This window comes from Neofelis nebulosa, chromosome 12 (assembly GCF_028018385.1).
Source record: "Neofelis nebulosa isolate mNeoNeb1 chromosome 12, mNeoNeb1.pri, whole genome shotgun sequence".
Taxonomy (NCBI): domain Eukaryota; kingdom Metazoa; phylum Chordata; class Mammalia; order Carnivora; family Felidae; genus Neofelis; species Neofelis nebulosa.
In genome coordinates, this window is record NC_080793.1 from 352,151 (window position 1) to 371,783 (window position 19,633).

Below are 19,633 nucleotides of genomic sequence, written 5' to 3' on the forward strand. Positions count from 1 at the left end.
AACAGTAAGCACTATGGAAAAAAGCTACTTAAAATACATGTACTGGCCACCAACGTTCATATGTAACATTCATAATGGACACCTACACTGGCGCATAAAGGTGCACAATAATCTACAAGGACAAGCACTGAAGCCACAGTGCACAGAGAGACACATGATGTGGTGCCCTCAAGTGCACATTCTTTTTTTTTTTTTTTTTTTTTTCAACATTTTTTTATTTATTTTTGGGACAGAGAGAGACAGAGCATGAACGGGGGAGGGGCAGAGAGAGAGGGAGACACAGAATCGGAAACAGGCTCCAGGCTCCGAGCCATCAGCCCAGAGCCTGACGCGGGGCTCGAACTCACGGACCGCGAGATTGTGACCTGGCTGAAGTCGGACGCTTAACCGACTGCGCCACCCAGGCGCCCCTCAAGTGCACATTCTTAAGCGAAGGGGACAGACAGGGCAGGACATCGAACCCCTGAAAAAAATATATGAAAAACTGCACCAAAACCATAAAAGACCTAGGAATAACCATAACCAAAGAGGTGAAAAATCTATACACTGAAAACTATAGAAAGCTTATGAAAGAAATGCAAGAGGACACACACAAAAAAGGAAAAATATTCCATGCTCCTGGATTGGAAGAACACTGTTAAAATGTCGATACTACCCAAAGCTATCTACATATTCAGTGCAATCCCTATCAAAAAATAACACCAGCATTCTTCACAGAGCTAGAACAAACAATTCTAAAATTTGTATGGAACCAGAAAAGACCCCAATAGCCAAGCAATCTTGGAAAATGAAAACCGAAGCTGGAGGCATCACAATCCTGGACTTCAAGACGTATTACAAAGTTGTAATCATCAAGACAGTATGGTACTGGCACAACAACAGACACTCAGATCAACAAGTGGTGCTGGGAAAACTGGACAGCAACATGCAGAAAAATGAACCTGGACCACTTTCTCACACCAGACACAAAAATAAACTCAAAATGGATGAAAGACCTTAACATAAGACAGGAAGCCATCAGGAAGCCATCATTTCTCTGACATGAGTCAGTCAGAGAAAGACAAATATTATGTGACTTCACTCATATGAGGACTTTAAGACACAGAACAGATGAATATAAGGGAAGGGAAGCAAGAATAATATAAAAGGGGGGGGGGGACAAAACCTAAGAGACTCTTAAATATAGAACACAAACAGAGGGTTGCTGGAGGGGTTGTGGGAGGGGGGGATGGGCTAAATGGACAAGGGGCATTAAGGAATCTACTCCTGAAATCATTATTGCACTATATGCTACCTACCCTGGATGTAAATTAAATTTTAAAAAATGAAAAAAACAAAAGATAACTTCAGATAAAAAACCAAGGTAAAGGAACAGAAAAACACAGGGCAGGTACTTTAGACACAAGAACATTCTAAGCACAAGGATAGCAAGGGCTCAGACCAGACAGGGAGGAGCCTGGTGAGTGGGAGGCAGGCTGGTCCAAGGCCTTTGACAAGCAGGGTCTACACTTTACAATAACAGAGTGGCTTTAAGGGAGGGAGGGGAGTAATCCGAGACTGGTATTTTTGTTTATGGTATTTTTGTTTAAGGCCCCTCTGGATTCCTGGCAGAAAATGAATCATACAAGCAAGAGTAAGTAACCAGAATCCTGCAATGGTCTAGAGACTGAGCGTGTGACTGACATCAAATTCATAGAAGTGGTCAGATTCCAGCTATATTCTCTCTAAATAGGCAGTTCTCAACCAGGGGCAATTTGCGCCACCACATCCCCCACCCCCAGATATTCTTCACTGTCATGACGGTGTCAGGAGGAGTGACTGGCATCTAGTGCGTCGAAGCCAGGGAGGCTGTTAGACCCTCTCTACTGCACAGGTCAGCCCTACAATAAAGAATGGCCAGGGCCACATTGTCCATACGATAAGTGAGGCTGAGAAGGCCTACTAGAGACTCCCTCCCTGGTGACTAATGCCATCTCTTGGTTTAATTTCCTCTCTACAGGGGCGCCTGGGTGGCGCAGTCGGTTAAGCGGCCGACTTCAGCCAGGTCACGATCTCGCGGTCCGTGAGTTCGAGCCCCGCGTCGGGCTCTGTGGGTTCTGTGCTGACAGCTCGGAACCTGGAGCCTGTTTCCGATTCTGTGTCTCCCTCTCTCTCTGCCCCTCCCCCGTTCATGCTCTGTCTCTCTCTGTCCCAAAAAAAAAAAAAAAAAAAAAAAAAAAAAAAATTTCCTCTCTACAGTATTGAGACTTCCACATCTGTATTTCCAGCTCAGACCTCCTTCTACCTAAACATCTCCACCTGAATGTACGTTAACGTATCTAACACCAAGCTTATGATCCACCCCCCGCAAATCTACTCTCCTTGGAACACCCCATCTCACTCTACCACCACTGCCAGAGCTCAAGCCCAAGACCTCAAAATCTGGTTTTCTCTCTTTCATGTCACAAACTACACCCAATCCATCAGCAAATCCTTTTGGCTTACCCTTCAACATATTTCCAGGATCTGACCATTTCTCAAGACATTACCCTCAACTTCTCACTTGCCAATCTTGAATGTCCCAGCTTTATTTTATTTATTTATTTATTTTAAAGTAGGCTCCACACCCAACATGGAGCCCAACCTGGGGCCAGAACTCGTGATCCTGAGATCAAGACCCGGGCTGAGATCAAGAGTTGGACGCTTAACTGACCATGCCACCCAGGCACACTGAGTGTTCCATCTTTAAAACTTACCCTGAATCTGACCTTCTTTCTGTCTCCCCAAGCCACGTCTCCATCAGCTGACCACACAGCAGCTCTTCATGTCATCCGCTCACACGCTGGCCCCTCAGCTGATTCCCAACATGCAACAAGAATGGCCCTGTTCAAACTTAAGTCAGAACCTTCCATCTCCCCCAGAGGTTATCCACTTAACACCACTGCAGTGACACTGGCTTCCTCGCTGACTCCTCAAGACTGCAATGCCTGTCTTCCCACATCCCTCCTCATTTGCTCTTCCCACATCTGTGTCCTCTGCTGGGATACAAGCTCCTGTCCGTCTGGCTCACTGCCACATGCCTAGACGTGGCACGGGACAGACACCCAATCTGCAGGTGATGACTGAGCAGACAGAGGTGCAGACCACATGTACACAACAACTAGAGACCAGCAGGACCCGTCCACAACCCTCTGCCCTCCTGGTTGTAGTTCTAGCCCATACTCGGGCCCAGCCCAGCTCCAAGGCAATCACAGGCAATAGTCTTTATCAGGAAGGTATTCGTAAAAGGAAATTTTAAAATAAATATCACTACCTTAACTCAAAATTTTCATTTCCTTCCAGTTTCTCTTCAGATGTACACATTTTACATGATCATGAGTCACACCAATCATTTTCCCTTAAACATTCCGTATCTCCATAGTCTTCACAATTATCCCATTAATAGTAGCATAATATTTCAAGTTGACATATAAGTATTTAAGCATTTTTCTATCACTAATCATCTGTGATTTTTCAATTCCTCTTTACTTTGAAAAACAATGTCTTCATAAGTGATCATTACTATGAATTCATTCACTGTTCAAGGGTATTCAGTGAGCACCTAATACATGCAAAGCACTATCGTCTCTTCAGCTAAAGTCCCAAAGATAAGGTGCCTGGGCCTGTGCATCAAAACAGCTTTTGGGGGCGCCTGGGTGGCGCAGTCGGTTAAGCGTCCGACTTCAGCCAGGTCATGATCTCGCGGTCCGTGAGTTCGAGCCCCGCGTCAGGCTCTGGGCTGATGGCTTGGAGCCTGAAGCCTGCTTCTGATTCTGTGTCTCCCTCTCTCTCTGCCCCTCCCCCGTTCATGCTCTGTCTCTCTCTGTCCCAAAAATAAATAAAAAACGTTGAAAAAAAAAAAATTTTAAAACAGCTTTTGGTCTTTGTGACCAGCCCCCATGGGCTAGGCTGCCAGCAAGGTGTTCTAAATCAACAATGGGTTCCTTCCTGCTGCTTCTCCTCAAACCAAGGATCCTTGATACCTGCCTCTGCCCCCAACCCCCACCCCCGCCTCGTATGAACCATCATCACCACCATCCAGCTCAGACACACCCCACCACCCAGCCCGGACTCTGACCACCCTGTGGACTCTGCCTCACATGCACACTGCCTACACCTTCCAAGTACAAAGACATCTCCCAGTGTCTGTCCATCCAGTAACACGTTTTTGGCCATGGGTAGGCCCAGCCTTCACACAAGTCTTCCAGTCTGTGCTGCCTCCCTGTCCACACCATTCAATCTGGCCACTGCCATTAGGACCCAATAATGTCTGTCAGTCTGCAATTCAATTTGGATGTCAAGAAACATTTGCTCACGTTTCTTGGCATCAGGTATACATATGACTCCACCCAGGGATCACTGGAGATATATATTTTAGTTTTTGTTTTAATTTCAGTTAGTTAATATACAGTATAATGTTAGATTCTGGTGTGAAATATAGTGATTCAACACTTCCATATATCACTCAGTGCTCATCACAAGTGCATTCCTTAAATTCTCATCATCTATTTAACCCATCCCCCTCCCACATCCCCTCTGATAACCATCACTTTGTACTCTATAGTTAAGAGTCTGTTTCTTGGTTTGCTTCTCTTTTTTGCCCCTTTGCTCATCTGCTTTGTTTCTTAAATTCCACATGAGTGAAATCATATGGTATTTGTCTTTCTCTTATTTCATTTAGCATAATACACTCGAGCTCCATCCATGTCACTGCAAATGATAAGATTTCATTCTTTTTTATGGATGAGTAATATTCCATTGCATACATATACACCACATCTTCTTTAGCTATTCACCAGTCGATGGACAGTTGGGCTGTTTCCATAGTTTGGCTATCACAGATAATGTTACAAACATTGGGGTGAATGTCTCCCTGTGACTTAGTATTTTTGTATTCTTTGGGTAAATATCTAGTAGTGCAATTGCTAGATTGTAGGGTGGTTCTATTTTTAACTTTTTGAGGAACCTCCATACTGTTCCCAGAGTGGCTGCACCTGTTTGTGTTCCTACCAACAGTACATGAGGGTTCCCCTTTGTCCACATCCTTGCCAACACCTGTTGTTTCTTGTGTTGTTGAGTTTAGCCATTCTGACAGGTATGAGGTGATATCTCATTGTAGTTTTGATTTGTGTTTCCCAGATGATGAGTGATGTCAGGCATTTTTTTTTTAAGTTTAAGTAATCTCTACACCCAATGTGAGCTCAAACTCACAACCCTGAGATCAAGAGGTACATGCTCTACAGACTAAGCCAGCCAGGCACCCTGAGCATCTTTTCATGTGTCTGTTGGCCATCTGTATATCTTCTTTGGAAAAATCTCTATTCATGTCTTCTGCCCATTTTTAATTGGATTATTTGCTTTTTTGGGGTGTTGAGTTTTATAAGTTCTTTATATATCTTGTATACTAAACAGAGATCACTATATTGAAAAGAAACCTCAGCACAATCCTTATCAGAATCTCAGACGACTTCTTTGTAGAAAGTGACAGGGGACCTTAAAATTCACATGGGAACTTTAAGAGTCCCAAAAGAGCCAAAATAATCTTGAAAAAGAACAAAGTTGGAGAACTCACACATCCTCATTACAAAACTTACTACAAAGCTACAATAAATAGGAGTGTGGTACTAGCATAAAGACAGACATGTGATCACTGGTAACAGAATTGAAGAGTCTAGGAATAAACCCATAAATCTACGGTTAATCAATTTTCGACAATGATACCAAGACCATTCAATGGTGAAAAAAACAGTCTTTTCAACAAATGGTGCTGGGACAACTGGATATCCACATGCAAAACAACGTATTTTAACCTCTGCCTACAAAATTAATTTAATGTAAAATGGGTCATACAAAACTAATTTACATACAAAAATTAATTTAAAATGTTTCAAAGGGGGTGCCTGGGTGGCTCAGTCAGTTGATCATCCAACTCTTTTGGCTCAGGTCATGATCTCAGAGTTTGTGGGATAGAGTCCTGCATTGGGCTCTGCATTGACAGCGTGGAGCCTGCTTGGGATTCTCTGTCTCTGCCCCTCCCCTGCTGTGTGTGTGTGTGTGTGTGTGTGTGTGTGTGTGTGTGTGTGTCTCAAAATAAATAAATAAACCTATTAAAAAAAAAAAAAGACCATAGCAAGTGTTGATGCTGCTGTAAAGAAATTAGAACCCTCTGATGGGTATACAAAACTGTGCAGTCACTGTGGCAAACATTCCGGCAGTTCCTCAAATGGTTATCTTCAACTGAGATAACTGTAGAATTGTGTGAAGCATAAGACATAATAGGCTGCCTTGTACACTTTGCCCAGTGTATAAGTTTCCCAGGGTTGCCGTCACAAAGTACCACAAACCGGGTGGCTTAAAATAAAATAAACTTAGTATCTTTTCACAGTTCTGGAGGTCAGCAGTCCAACATCAAGGTGATGGCAGGGCCATGCCCCCTCTGAAGCTTCCAGGGAAGAATCCTTCCTTGCTTCTTCCACCTTCCAGTGGCTATGGCAATCCGTGGTCTTCCTTGGTTCACAGATGCGTCGCTCCAAACTTTGCCTGTGAGCACATGGCAAGCTTCTTTTGTATCTGGGTCTGTCCTCCTCTTAAGAGAACACCAGTCATTGGACATAGGGCTCACTCTAAATCTAGGATGATTTCATCTTGAGATCCTTAATAAATTACATTGGCAAAGACCCTGTGTCCAAATAAGGTCACATTCTGGGGTTCCAGATGAACATGAATCTGAGAGGACACTATTCAACCCACTAATACTCACTTTGCCCCACTGTAACGTTTTATAAAACTACAGTATGATATCATAACCAGGATACTGAACTGAGACTGACATAACCCACCAATCTTACTCAGATTTCCTCACCTTTAGTTGTATTCAGATGGAAGTCACTGTGTTACATCCTACACAATTTTGTCACCTGTTCAGGTTCACCTATCTACCACTACAGTCAAGATATTGAACAGCTCCAACACAATCTAATGTTTAAAGGACCAGTCTGGCTTTGGCACAAAAAATAGAACGGGTAGGTACAGCATGAAGACAGAAAAACTAGGAAGACCAATGAAGGGGTGACTGCTATAATCCAAGAAAGGCACAGTGGTGACTTAGTTCCAAGTAGTGACACCTTTAGAGGGACAGTGGTGGCAGAACTGAGCTGTTGTCCTGTGGGTACAGCCAACAGGACTTCCTGATGGACTGAATGCAAGAGGTGAGAAAGAATAAAGAATGATTCCTTGTATTTTTATAAGGAAAAATGTAAATTTCTATATTTACTTGAGAGAACTAACATCTTTATGAGGTCCAAGAACAAGAAGTGTCTTTCCTTGGTTCAGGTCTTTTGTTTCAGGAGTGTTTTACAGTTGTCCTTATATAAATTTTGTACATTTCCAACTCACTTCAGAGTATTTCATCCTTTGTGACAGTGTTGTCAAGGGGGCTGATGTTCTGTATATCTGAAGGCTCTTGATGTTTATGTGTCAATTTTACATCCAGTCAATGATCTCACCATCTGCATTTTAGCACTGACCCTCTTAGGGTTTCCAGGCACAGTCATCACACTTGCAAATAGTTTTACTGTTTACTATTTATTTTCTAATTCTTTTGCCTCTAATAGTTCTCTTGTCTGATGCATTGCTTAATCCCATGAATAAAATGTTGAAGATTAGCGAAGATGATAAGCAACTAACTTTGTTACTAGGCTGAGTAACAGAGAGGAGGAGCTCGACAGAGAGGGAAGGAGGAAGTGCAGGATAAAGAGGTAGGGGGTAGGATGCGTGATATAACCCAGACAGATTGAGAGCCTGGAAGAAGGTCTTGTCCTAACTGTACTCTGAGGCCGCTGCAGCCCGTCTGGCATCCTGTTTGTGACCTTGCTCAGGAGACCCCGACCCCAAGGTCCCAGGATGGGGTCCTAACCACAGACACCGTGAGATCATTAATCTCTGCTTTGTTAAGCTGCTAAACTTGAGAGTATCTGTTACGCAGCAACAAATAACCAGCATATTATCTTTACTAGGGTAAATTTTGACAAATCATGTTTTCCTAGGAACGTTTCCACTTCATCTAGGTTTTCATTTGCCAAGAACTGTACAAAACATATTCTTACAATTCTGTTATCCTGCAAAACAAGAAGACACTCAAAGACTAATGTCAAAAAGAAATAGCAACTGCACGACTAGGTATCTATCCCAAGAATACAAAAACGCTGATTCGAAGGGGCACATGCACCCCAATGTTTATAGCAGCACTATCAACAACAGCCAAAGTATGGAAAAAGTCCACATGTCCATCGATTGACAAACAGATAAAGAAGTAGTGTATATACACAATGGAATATTATTCAGTGATCAAAAAGAATGAAATCTTGCCGTTTGTAACAACGTGGATGGAACTCGAGTATATTATGCTAAGTGAAACAGGTCAGAGGAAGAAAAATACCGTATGATTTCGCTCACGTGGAATTTAAGAAACACAACAGATGAACATAGGGGAAGGGAAGGAAAAATAAGACAAAAACAGACAAGGAAGCAAACCATAAGAGATTCAAATACAGAGGGAACAAACTGAGGGTTAGGAGGGAGGGAAGTAGGGGATGGGCTACATGGGGATGGGCATTAAGGAGGATACTTGTTGTGATGAGCACTGAGCGTTATATGTGATGAATCACTAAATTCTATTCCTGAAACCAATACTACACAGTATGTTAACTAACCTGAATTTAAATAAATATTTAAAAAAGAAAAATAACAAAAATTTAAAAAATAGAATCTTGCTTGAAAGCCTCCAATGGTAAATTTAGTATAATTTGCACTCTAAAGAGAAAAGGTTAAAAAAAAGACTGCATTTAATAAACATAGATTCATTCTACAGTAATACTAAAAAATGAGACACAACAGAGGAAAGAAAGTTATTCTTTAAAAAAGAGTGCCTGGGGCGCCTGGGTGGCTCAGTCGGTCAAGTGGCCGACTTTGGCTCAGGTCATGATCTCGCGGTCCGTGAGTTCAAGCCCCGCGTCGGGCTCCGTGCTGACAGCTCAGAGCCTGGAGCCTGTTTCAGATTCTGTGTCTCCCTCTCTCTCTGCTCCTCCTCTGTTCATGCTCTGTCTCTCTCTGTCTCAAAAATAAATAAACGTTTAAAAAAAATTAAAAAAAAAAGAGTGCCCAAGAGTGCCTGGGTGGCTCAGTCAGTCAAGCGACTGACTCTTGATTTCAGCTGAGGTCATCATCTCAGCGCTGTGGGACCGAGCCCCACATCAGGCTCTGTGCCCAACAGCATGCTTAATATTCTCTCTCCCTCTCCCTCTCCCTCTCTCTCTCCCCCCACATCCCACCCCTTTCCCCAGCTTGTGTGCATCCTAAAATTTAAAAAAAAAAATTTTTTTTTTAAATAAAAGAAAATAGGGCACCCAGGGGGCTCCACAAGTTACGCATCCAAATTCATTAAGCTCAGATCATGATCTCATAGTTCGTGGGTTCAAACCCCACATCAGGCTCTTTTTGTCAGTATGGAGCCCACTTCGGATCTTCTGTCTCCCTCTCTCTACCCCTCTCCTGCTCACGCTGTCTCACGCGATCTCGCTCTCAAAAATAAACATTAAAAAAAAAAAAAACAAAGCCAGGGGGCCACTGGGCCTGAAGCATGAGCTGAGGAAGTGACAGGAAAAGATGGTAGGGAGCCCAGGACCTGATGCCACACGAGGCCTTGTTGGCCCTGGTGAAGAGCTCCCAAGCCACGGGAAGTCTGCAAGCACAGCAGAAACACTATGAGGACACCTAGGCTCCTGAGGACAGATCGCGGAGGCCATGGAAAAGCGGGAAGAAGAGGCGGGCGTGGGCCCCAGCACAGCCTTTATGGCAGGCGTGAGATGTACTCTAAAGGCAGAGCCAACAGCAGTTTCTGAGGAACGCCTTCTGCAGATGGAGTCAGTCACTAAAGGACAAGTGGCCACAGGAGCAGGCTCCGGAGGTCAGCGAGAGCTCCAGCTGCACCCTGGGTTGAAGGTGCCCATCGGCCCTCCCAGCACTTAATACATCCCGGAACCTGGAGGCCTGGCAAAGGTGACGCTGGGGTCAACAAAGCACTGGCTGATGCCGTTCAGGGTAGGGACACAGAACAGGGGGACCTGAATAGGGCCCTGGGGCACTTGAGTAACTACAAGGCTCCAGAGGAAAAGTCCTGCAAACGAGACTGAGAAAATAGACCTGACGTGGTAGGCAAAACCAGAAGAGTAAGGGGTTCTGGAAGCCCAAGGAAGAAAACTAAGCACTCCTTTCTTCTTGAACTACTATGTCAAATGCTGTCAAGAGGTCTAGTAAGATGAAGGCTGAGAACTAACCAACAAACTTCCCAACACCTAGGTTAATGGTACCAACAGCCTCAAAGGGCAGGGTGGCAGGTAGTTCCCGATAACAGCAAAGGAAGAATGAAGTCCGAGTCACTAGGATTTAATTTATAGAAAAGTAAAGAAGCACATGAACAGAAACACCTCATGTTTGTGAAGCCAGGGTGATAGAATGTGGAAACTAAAAAGCAGCTAAGAGTCTAACATTTCAGGGCGCCTGGGTGGCTCAGTGGGTTAAGTGTCCAACCCTTGATTTTGACTCAGATCATTATCTCATGGTTTGTGAGTTTGAGTGTGAGTTTCAGCCCCAAGTCGGGATTCTCTCTCTCCCTCTCTCTGGCCCTCCCCCACTCGTGCTCTATCTCTCTCAAAATAAATAATAAAGTAAAACAGAAACTTTAAAAAAATAAATAAATAAGAGTCTAACGTTTCAACCCACATCTATGCTTAGGAGATCTGTGGCAATGCTGGACCAAACCCCAGACCTCCCACTCAGCCAGAGCTCATGACCATACGCACCCTGCAGGGCCGCAGATGCAAAGACGAGAGAACTGCAACACACACCCCACACGTTCCTGGCGGCTCTGACCCACACATGTGCACCTGCGTTCCACGGGGCTCCACAGCTGGGCAGCCGCCAGCAAGTCTGCTTTCCAACCGGTCTCTCCTGATACCTCCCTCCTCTTACCCACAAAATGGGGACATTCCTCCAGACTTCCGCTAAGTCCTCTTACTTGTTAGCCCTTTCCCTGGAGAAGTCATCTCTCATCCTCTCCCCTAGATTACAGGGCTCTCATCCTAGACGGTCCAAAGTGAACGCCAACTCCAAATGTTCTTCAGGCTAGAGCAGTACTGACCAACAGAAACACAGGATAAGCCTCAAGTGTAATTTTAAACTTTCTAGCAGCCAAACTTAAGACGTAGAAATAGGAGTAATTAATTGTAATAAACTTTACTTAGCCCAATATATCTCCAAAATATTATCATTCCAGCATACAACCGACATAAAATAATTAATACTAAAAAGAATACAAAATATCTCAGTAAGTCTCTGTAAACCAGTGTACATTTCACACAACACATCTCAATTTGGTGTGCATACACGTCAAGTGTTCAAAAGCCACAGGGGTGCTATGGCCAGCTTGTTGGGAGATGCCAGCCACCTCTCCACTCCAATCTGTACACGTGCAGGAGCCAACCTTTCTCCAAGATTCCATCTGGAATTCTGAGCAAGACACCCGTGGTATCATTCTGCAGCAGGAACGAACACACAGGAAGCTTCCTTTAACCACCCCAAGTGGCTAAACATTTCCTCTTTGGTGCTTCTGCAACATTTTTCTCTTTTAAGCAATTATCAAACTACTTGTGTGTGTGGTTCTCAAAACTAGAATACAAGAATCTCCATAGGGACAAGGTGCCATGTTTATACTGATGTGGCTCAAGAGTTCAAAACTGACACACGGAAGGCATTAAATGTTACAAAATCAAACTAATGAACAAACATTTGGAAGCCAGTTAGTTCCAAAAGATTTACCCTAAGACAACACCACAGGAAAAAAAAAAATCCATAAGCCAATTTCAGCTCCTTCTTTTTCATGAAGTTTTACAACATTTACAAATCACCTAAAATGTGTCAGGTAATATTCAAGGTGCTGGAAACTAATAAAAGTTAAAACCCTACCCTTCAATGAGGTTACGGTCTCGCCATTAAGACAATAACGAATAAATAACATATAATGCAACCAGTAATTAAAACAAAGTATGTGGGGTGCCTGGCCGGCTTAGTCGGTAGAACATGCAACTCCTGGTTGTGAGTTCAAGTCCCATGATAGGTGGGGAGATTACTCAAAAAATTAAAAAATAAAACCCCACAGATATGTGTCCTGACAAAGGACGAGGTGCTCTGGAAGCATAGGGAATACATCCCCATCAGAAGTCAGCAAACCAGAGCTTGCCACCTGAAAGCCTGAAAGCCAAAGATGTTTTTTTTAAATCATAAAAATCATCTGCACTTCAAATCCCAATATCCACACATACAGTGGCACACAGCCAGGCTCGTTTGTCCACACAGGGTTTGTGGTCTGTTTTCATGCTATGAGGGAGAGCTCGGCAATGACAGGCAAATGCACCTGCACCGAGGTCTACTCTGACTGGACATTTTTGCCGTCGTAACCAGTGTATATCTATCACATCAAAAGAAGAAAAAAAAAAAAGAATGGTGGACTTTGAAAAACATGCTTTTAACCCACAGATTACTATGCTATTGACTCTGATGGCAAAGCACTGTGCTTATCAGACACCCTAACCAGAGTAGAAGACAATAGGAAACATTGGCATTACAGACAAAGCCAATTCACAATTCACAGGAAAGCAATAATCAGGAAAGTCAGAAAATTCTAAGCTCAACAAACTCCAAATAAGATAAACTCAAAGAGATACTCACCTAGACACATCATAATCAAACTGCTGAAAGCCAAAAGAGAATTTTGAATGCAACAAGAAAGAACCAACTCATTTCATGTAAGAGAGATCCTTGATAAGATTAGAAGCTGATCTCTCATTAGAAACCAGAGGCCAGAAGGCAGTGAGGATGACACACTCAAAGGGGTGAAAGAATGTCAACCAGGAATTCTACACACACCAAAGTGCTTCCATAAATGAAGAAGAAATTAAAGCATTTAATATAAACAAGAGAATCTGTCACTGGCAGACCTACTCTATAAGAAACATTAAGAAAGTCTTTCAACCGGGGCGCCTGGGTGGCGCAGTCGGTTAAGCGTCCGACTTCAGCCAGGTCACGATCTCGCGGTCCGTGAGTTCGAGCCCCGCGTCAGGCTCTGGGCTGATGGCTCGGAGCCTGGAGCCTGTTTCCGATTCCGTGTCTCCCTCTCTCTCTGCCCCTCCCCCGTTCATGCTCTGTCTCTCTCTGTCCCAAAAATAAATTTAAAAAAACGTTGAAAAAAAAAAAAATTTAAAAAAAAAAAAAAAGAAAGTCTTTCAACCAAGAATGAAGCGACAGAAAGAGAAATCAAGAAATCGATTCCATTTACAGTTGCAGAAAAACCATAAAATACCTAGGAATAAACCTAACCAAAGAGATGAAAAAATCTATACACTGAAAACTATAGAAAGCTTATGAAAGAAATGGAAGAAGACACAAAAAAATGGAAAAAGATTCCATGCTCCTGGATAGGAAGAACAAATATTGTTAACATGTCGGTACTACCAAAAGCAATCGACATATTCAATGCAATCCCTATCAAAGTAACACCAGCCTTCTTGACAGAGCTAGAACAAATAATCCTAAAATTTGTATGGAACCAGAAAAGACCCTGAATAGCCAAAGCAATCTTGAAAAAAAAAACCAAAGCAGGAAGCATCACAATCCCAGACTTCAAGCTATACTACAAAGCTGTCATCATCAAGACAGTATGGTACTGGCACGAACAGACGCTTAGATCAATGATACAGAATAGAGAACCCAAAAATAGACCCACAAACGTATGGCCAACTAATCTTTGACAAAGCAGGAAAGAATATCCAATGAAATAAAGACAGTCTCTTCAGCAAGTGGTGCTGGGAAAACTGGACAGTGACATGCAGAAAAATGAACCTGGACCACTTTCTTACACCAGACACAAAAATAAACCCAAAATGGATGAAAGACCTAAATGCAAGACAGGAAGCCATCAAAGTCCTCGAGGAGAAAGCAGGCAAAAGCCTCTCTGACCTCAGCCGCGGCAACTTCTTACTCAACACATCTCTGGAGACAACAGAAACAAAAGCAAAAATGAACCACTGGAACCTCATCAAAATAAAAAGCTTCTGCACAGCAAAGGAAAAAATCAGCAAAACTAAAACTAAAAGGCAACCAAAGGAATGGGAGAAGATATTTGTAAATGACGTATCAGGTAAAGGGTTAGTATCCAAAATCTATAAAGACCTTATCAAACTCAACACCCAAAAAACAAATAATCCAGTGAAGAAAGGGACAAAAGACATGAATAAACACTTCTCCAAAGAAGACATCCAGATGGCCGACTGACACATGAAAAAGTGCTCAACACCACTCCTCATCAGGGAAATACAAATCAAAACCACAATGAGATACCACCTTACACCCGTCAGAATGGCTAACAGTAACAACTCAAGCAACAACAGATGTTGGCGAGCATGCGGAGCCTCACATAAGGCCCTGCACTGACAATGCAGAGCCTGCTTGGGATTCTCTCTCTCTTCCTCTCTCCCTGCCCCTCCCCCACTCATGTTCTCTCAAAATAAAGAACTTTAAGGAAAAAAAAACACACAAAAGAAAGGAATGGAGGAACAGAGAAACAAAGACGTAAGAAATACAGAAAACAACGACCAAACTAATAAAGCAAATCCTACCTTTTTAGTAATTACATTAGATGTAAGGAGATTAAATACTCAAATTAAAAGACAGACGACAGGGGCGCCTGGGTGGCTCAGTCGGTTAAGCGGCCGACTTCGGCTCAGGTCACGATCTCGCGGTCCGTGAGTTCGAGCCCCACGTCAGGCTCTGTGCTGACAGCTCAGAGCCTGGAGCCTGTTTCGGATTCTGTGTCTGCCTCTCTCTCTGCCCCTCCCCTGTTCATGCTCTGTCTCTCTCTGTCTCAAAAATAAATAAACGTTAAAAAAATAAAATAAAAGACAGACGACATATAAAAAACACATATATGTACATATATATGATCCAACTGTATGCTGTCTATAAGAAACATCTTAGATTGAAAGATACGAAGAGCTTAAAAGCAAAAGTGGGAAAACGAGCTACAAAGAGAAACCACAAATTAGAACCCAAAGGGCTACATGGTTATCAGACAAAATAGGCCTTAAAAAAAGAACTATTGCCAGAGACAAAGAGGGACATTTCATAATGATGAAAGAGTCAAAATAACAGGTAGATATAACAACTAACTATAAATACACACACAACTAACATAGCCTCAAAACACATGAAGCAAACACTGATAATGACTAAAAAGAAAAGGAAATGTAACAATACCAGGAGACTCCAAAACTCTACTGCCAGTAACTAACAGAATCACTAAAAAGACAACAAGGAAGAATGAGTAAGATTCCACAGCACAGACCAGCTCCATCTAACACAGAGAAACAACCTACCTAAGGACTGCACAGTACTCATTCTGTTCAGGCACTCATCAAACACTCTTCAAGACAGAACATAATCTGAGCCATTTTTAAGAAATTAACTAATTGAAATAAAATGAAATTAAAGTATGTCTTCTGACTGTAATAGAATCATATTAAAAACCAACAAAATAGTGAAATCTAGTAAATACCTAAATACTTGGAAATTAAACATACTTCTATATAATCCATGGATCGGGGCTCCTGGCTGGCTCGGGTGGTAGAGCACGTGACTATTAATCTCAGGGTTGTGAGTCAAGCCCCATCATGGGCATAGAGCCTACCAAAAACAAAATAAAAAATGGGCAGGGCACTCGGGAGGCTCAGTAGGTTGAGCATCTGACTCTTGCTTTTGGCTGAGATCATGATCCAAGGGTTGTGGGAATGAGCCCCACATCAGGCTCTACTCTGAGCATGGAACCTGCTTAAGATTTTGTCTCTCTCTCTCTCTCTCTCTCTCCCTCCCTCCCTCTGCTCCTTCCCCATGGACATGCACTCTCTCTCTAAAAAAAGAAAAAGAAGAAATAGGCACACCTAGATAGTACAGTCGGTTAAGTGTCTGACTCAAGATTTCAGCTCAGATCATGATGTCATGGTTGTGAGACCAAGCCCCATGTCAGCTTCTGCACTGAGCGTGGACCTTGAGATTCTGTCTCTCCCTCTGCCCCCTCTCCCGCTTGCACTCACTCTCTCTCTCTTAAAAAAAATTTTTTTTAAGTTAGAAAAAATAAAAAAGAAACAAATAATCATCCATGAGTCAAAGATATCACAAGGGAAAACAGAAAATATTTTGAACTGAAAAAAAAGTAAAATACAACATATCAAAATTTAGAGGAGGAGCTTGTTTTAGTTTTCTAGGACTGCCATAAAAGAGTATCATAACTGGGTGAGTTAAAACAACATAAATTCATTATCTCATAATTCTGGAAGCCAGACATCCAAAATCAAGGTGCCAGCTGAGCTGCACTCTCTCTGATGGCTCTAGGGGGTCTTTATTGTGCCTCCAGCTTCCAGGTGTTCACAGGCAATCCTTGATGTTCCTTAACTTGCAGGTCCCCTCCAGGTAAGCCTGTCCTCACAAAGCACTCTTCTCTCTTATGCTGGCACCAGTCACATTGTATTGGGGACCATGCTATTCTGAACCTCATCTGAACTCATCTATAATGATCCCCATCTACAAATAAGGTCACATTCTGAGGTACGGGGCGGCGGGGGGGGGGGGGGGGGGGGAAACAGGACATATCTTTTTGGGGAATACAAATCAACCATAACACAAATTAAAAAGTGCTTTGAGGGAAATGTATAGCTTTAAATTCCTTTATCAATCAGAATAGAAGAACTCAAACCAAGATCCTAAGCTTCCACCTTAAGAAACTAGAAAAAGGGCAAATTAAATCCAAAGCAAGCGGAAGAAAGTAAATAAAGAGTGGAAATAAATGAAAAGAGAATAAAAAATAAAGAGTATCAACAAAATGAAAAGTTACTTCTTTGAAACTTCAATATAACTCACAAAACTTTGGCTAAACTGACAAAAAAAAAAAAAGAGAGAAGACCCAAATTACTAATATCAGAAATGAAAGAGGGAATATTACTACCAACCTTCTAAAAAAGAGAGAGAGAGAGAGAGAGAGAGAATTATAAGGGAATACTCTAAGCAACTGTAAGCCAATAAAGTAGATAAAATGAACATATTCCTAGAAAGACATAAAACACCAAAAATAAGAATATAAACCCTAAATATCTATAACAAGAAATTAATAATGAGGGGCACCTGAGTGGCTCAGTCAGTTAAGTGTCCGACTTCAGCTCAGGTCATAATCTTGCAGCTCATGGGTTCGAGTTCCACATTGGGTTCTGTGCTGACAGCTCAGAGCCTGGAACCTGCTTCAGATTCTGTGTCTTCCTCTCTCTCGGCCCCTCTCCCTCCTTCCCTCCCTCTCTGTCTCTCTCTCTTTCTCTCAAAAATAAACATTTAAAAAAAATTTTTTAAGTTAATAATGAAAAAACTTCCAACAAAGAGAAGCCCAGAACTAAACTGCCTCACAAGTGAATTCTACCAAACATTTAAAGAACAAATAACACCAATAGTTCACAGACACTTCCAAAAAATAGAATACACTTGCCAACTCATAGAGCCAGTATTACCGTGACACCAAACGCTAAAAGACATCAATAAAAAAGAAAAACTACAGACCAATATAACATCCTTTATGAATTCTGATGCAAAAATCCTCAACAAAATACTACTGAACCAAATGCAGCAAGATGTAAAAAGGATCAGGTATCATGACAAAGTGGATTCACCGCAGAAAGAGTTGTTTCAACATAATGAAAATCAACGTAATACGCCATATTAACAGAACAAAGGATAAAACCGTATGATCACCTCAACAGATGCAGAAGCACTTAAAACCCAATATCCCTTTCTGATTAAAAAAACAAAAAAACAAAAAAAACCACTCAACAAACTGGGAATAGAAGGGAACTTCCTCAACCTGATAAAAGGCATCTATGAAAACTCAAGGCTAACATCATCCTTGATGGTAAAAGACTGAACACTTTCCCCCAAAAACAGAAATGAGATGGGTGGGCTGCTTTCACCACTTCCATTCAACTTTTTAATGCAGGTTCTAATAAGAGCAATCAGGCAAGGAAAAGGAAAAGAAATAGAAAGCACCCATATTTGACAGAACTAAAACTCTTGTATCTCTCTTCCTAGACACCATGTTCTAGTGCAGCTGACGCTTGAATAACTTAGACAGTCAGGGTGCCAGCCCCGTGCACTTGAAAATCCACATGTAACTTCCGACTCCCCAAAAACTTAACTAAAAGCCTACTGTTGACCAGAAGCCTTACCAAGAACATAAACAGTAGATTAACAGATTTTGTATATCATATACTGTATTGTTATAATAAAAAAAAAAAAAAACACTAGAGAAAAATGTTAAGAAAATCATAAGGAGAGCACTTTAGAATACTGTACTGTATTTATCAAAACAAATCTTGTGTAAGTGGATCAGCAGTTTAAACCCATGTTGTTCAAGAGTCAACCGCGCACTAATGTGCATTTTTCTGTGTTATGTGCCATACATTAATAAAGTCCTCCCAGAAACTGTCTTTATGTTTTGGCTAAATGTCTTACTGTTATTGAATTTGTATGGGGACCGACATTACAGACCCATAATGGCAGATCCTAACAGACCACTTCTGTAAGAGAAGGAAAACAGAAGAGCCAATGAGCCAGAGATGGGGCAACACTTGATCTTGCCCTTTCACCAGCCCATAATACAGCTGGCATTTTGTTTCACTCTAGTGTTCAAGGAGCTCACAAAACACAGGCGAAGGGCAAGGATGAGCAAGCAACCAAGACTCTCTAAGCCTACATACAGCCTTGGAATCTGACAGGGAGTAGAGGACCTGGACTCCAAGGACAGAAATCAGTTTAACAACTAGGAAACAATTTTCAAACAATTTTTGAACCTAGCAAACAATTTTCAAACTACACAAGACAGAGAGTCCTCTAGGCCTCTCTTAGGCAGCACTTATTAGGAAGCAACTGGGTGTCAGATGCTTTCCACGTAATAATATCAAGACTCTGTTCCCTCCACTGAAACTAACGTAATATTATTGTATGTCAAATATACTTCAATCAAAAAAAAAAAAAAATCTTTCCTTTCCCATGAGTTGTACTTTACGATAACCAAGCAGTTTTGTTTGTTTGTTTTTTTGGTACAAGTACTCATAATAATAAACGAAGACTGCCATTTTGCAGTTAATGATTCTGAGCAATAAAAGCAATAAATATCAATGACTGTTAACATCTGCAAGATGACCAGACTTATCATGCCTAACTTAAAAAATCTCAATACTAGTAACAAAGTATTCTTGATTTAAAAAAATGTTTTTAAAAGACAAACCTGGGGCGCCTGCATAGTTCAGATGGTTAAGCTTCCAACTTCAGCTCAGGTCATGATCTCACAGTTCGTGAGTTTGAGCCCCATCAGAGCCTGCTTTGGATCCTCTGTCTCCCTCTCCCTCTCTCTGCCCCTCCCCTGCACATGAGCTCTCTCTCAAAAATAAATAATCATTAAAAACAAGAAATG

At 42.0% G+C, this 19,633-nt stretch overlaps 1 protein-coding gene across 4 annotated transcripts in view; it reads right to left on the reverse strand.

Moving 5' to 3' along the window:
• EHMT1 (euchromatic histone lysine methyltransferase 1) overlaps positions 1–19,633 on the reverse strand; it is a 153,184-nt gene that overhangs the window by 124,756 nt on the left and 8,795 nt on the right. Inside the window, exon 1 of one of the 4 annotated variants that reach the window (XM_058693372.1) lies at positions 2,736–2,807. The exons of the other annotated variants lie outside the window; for them this stretch is intronic. The gene's annotated coding sequence lies outside the window, so the exon portion shown is untranslated. Of the gene's footprint in view, positions 1–2,735; positions 2,808–19,633 lie in introns of those variants that run through there. 4 annotated transcript variants of the gene reach the window in all.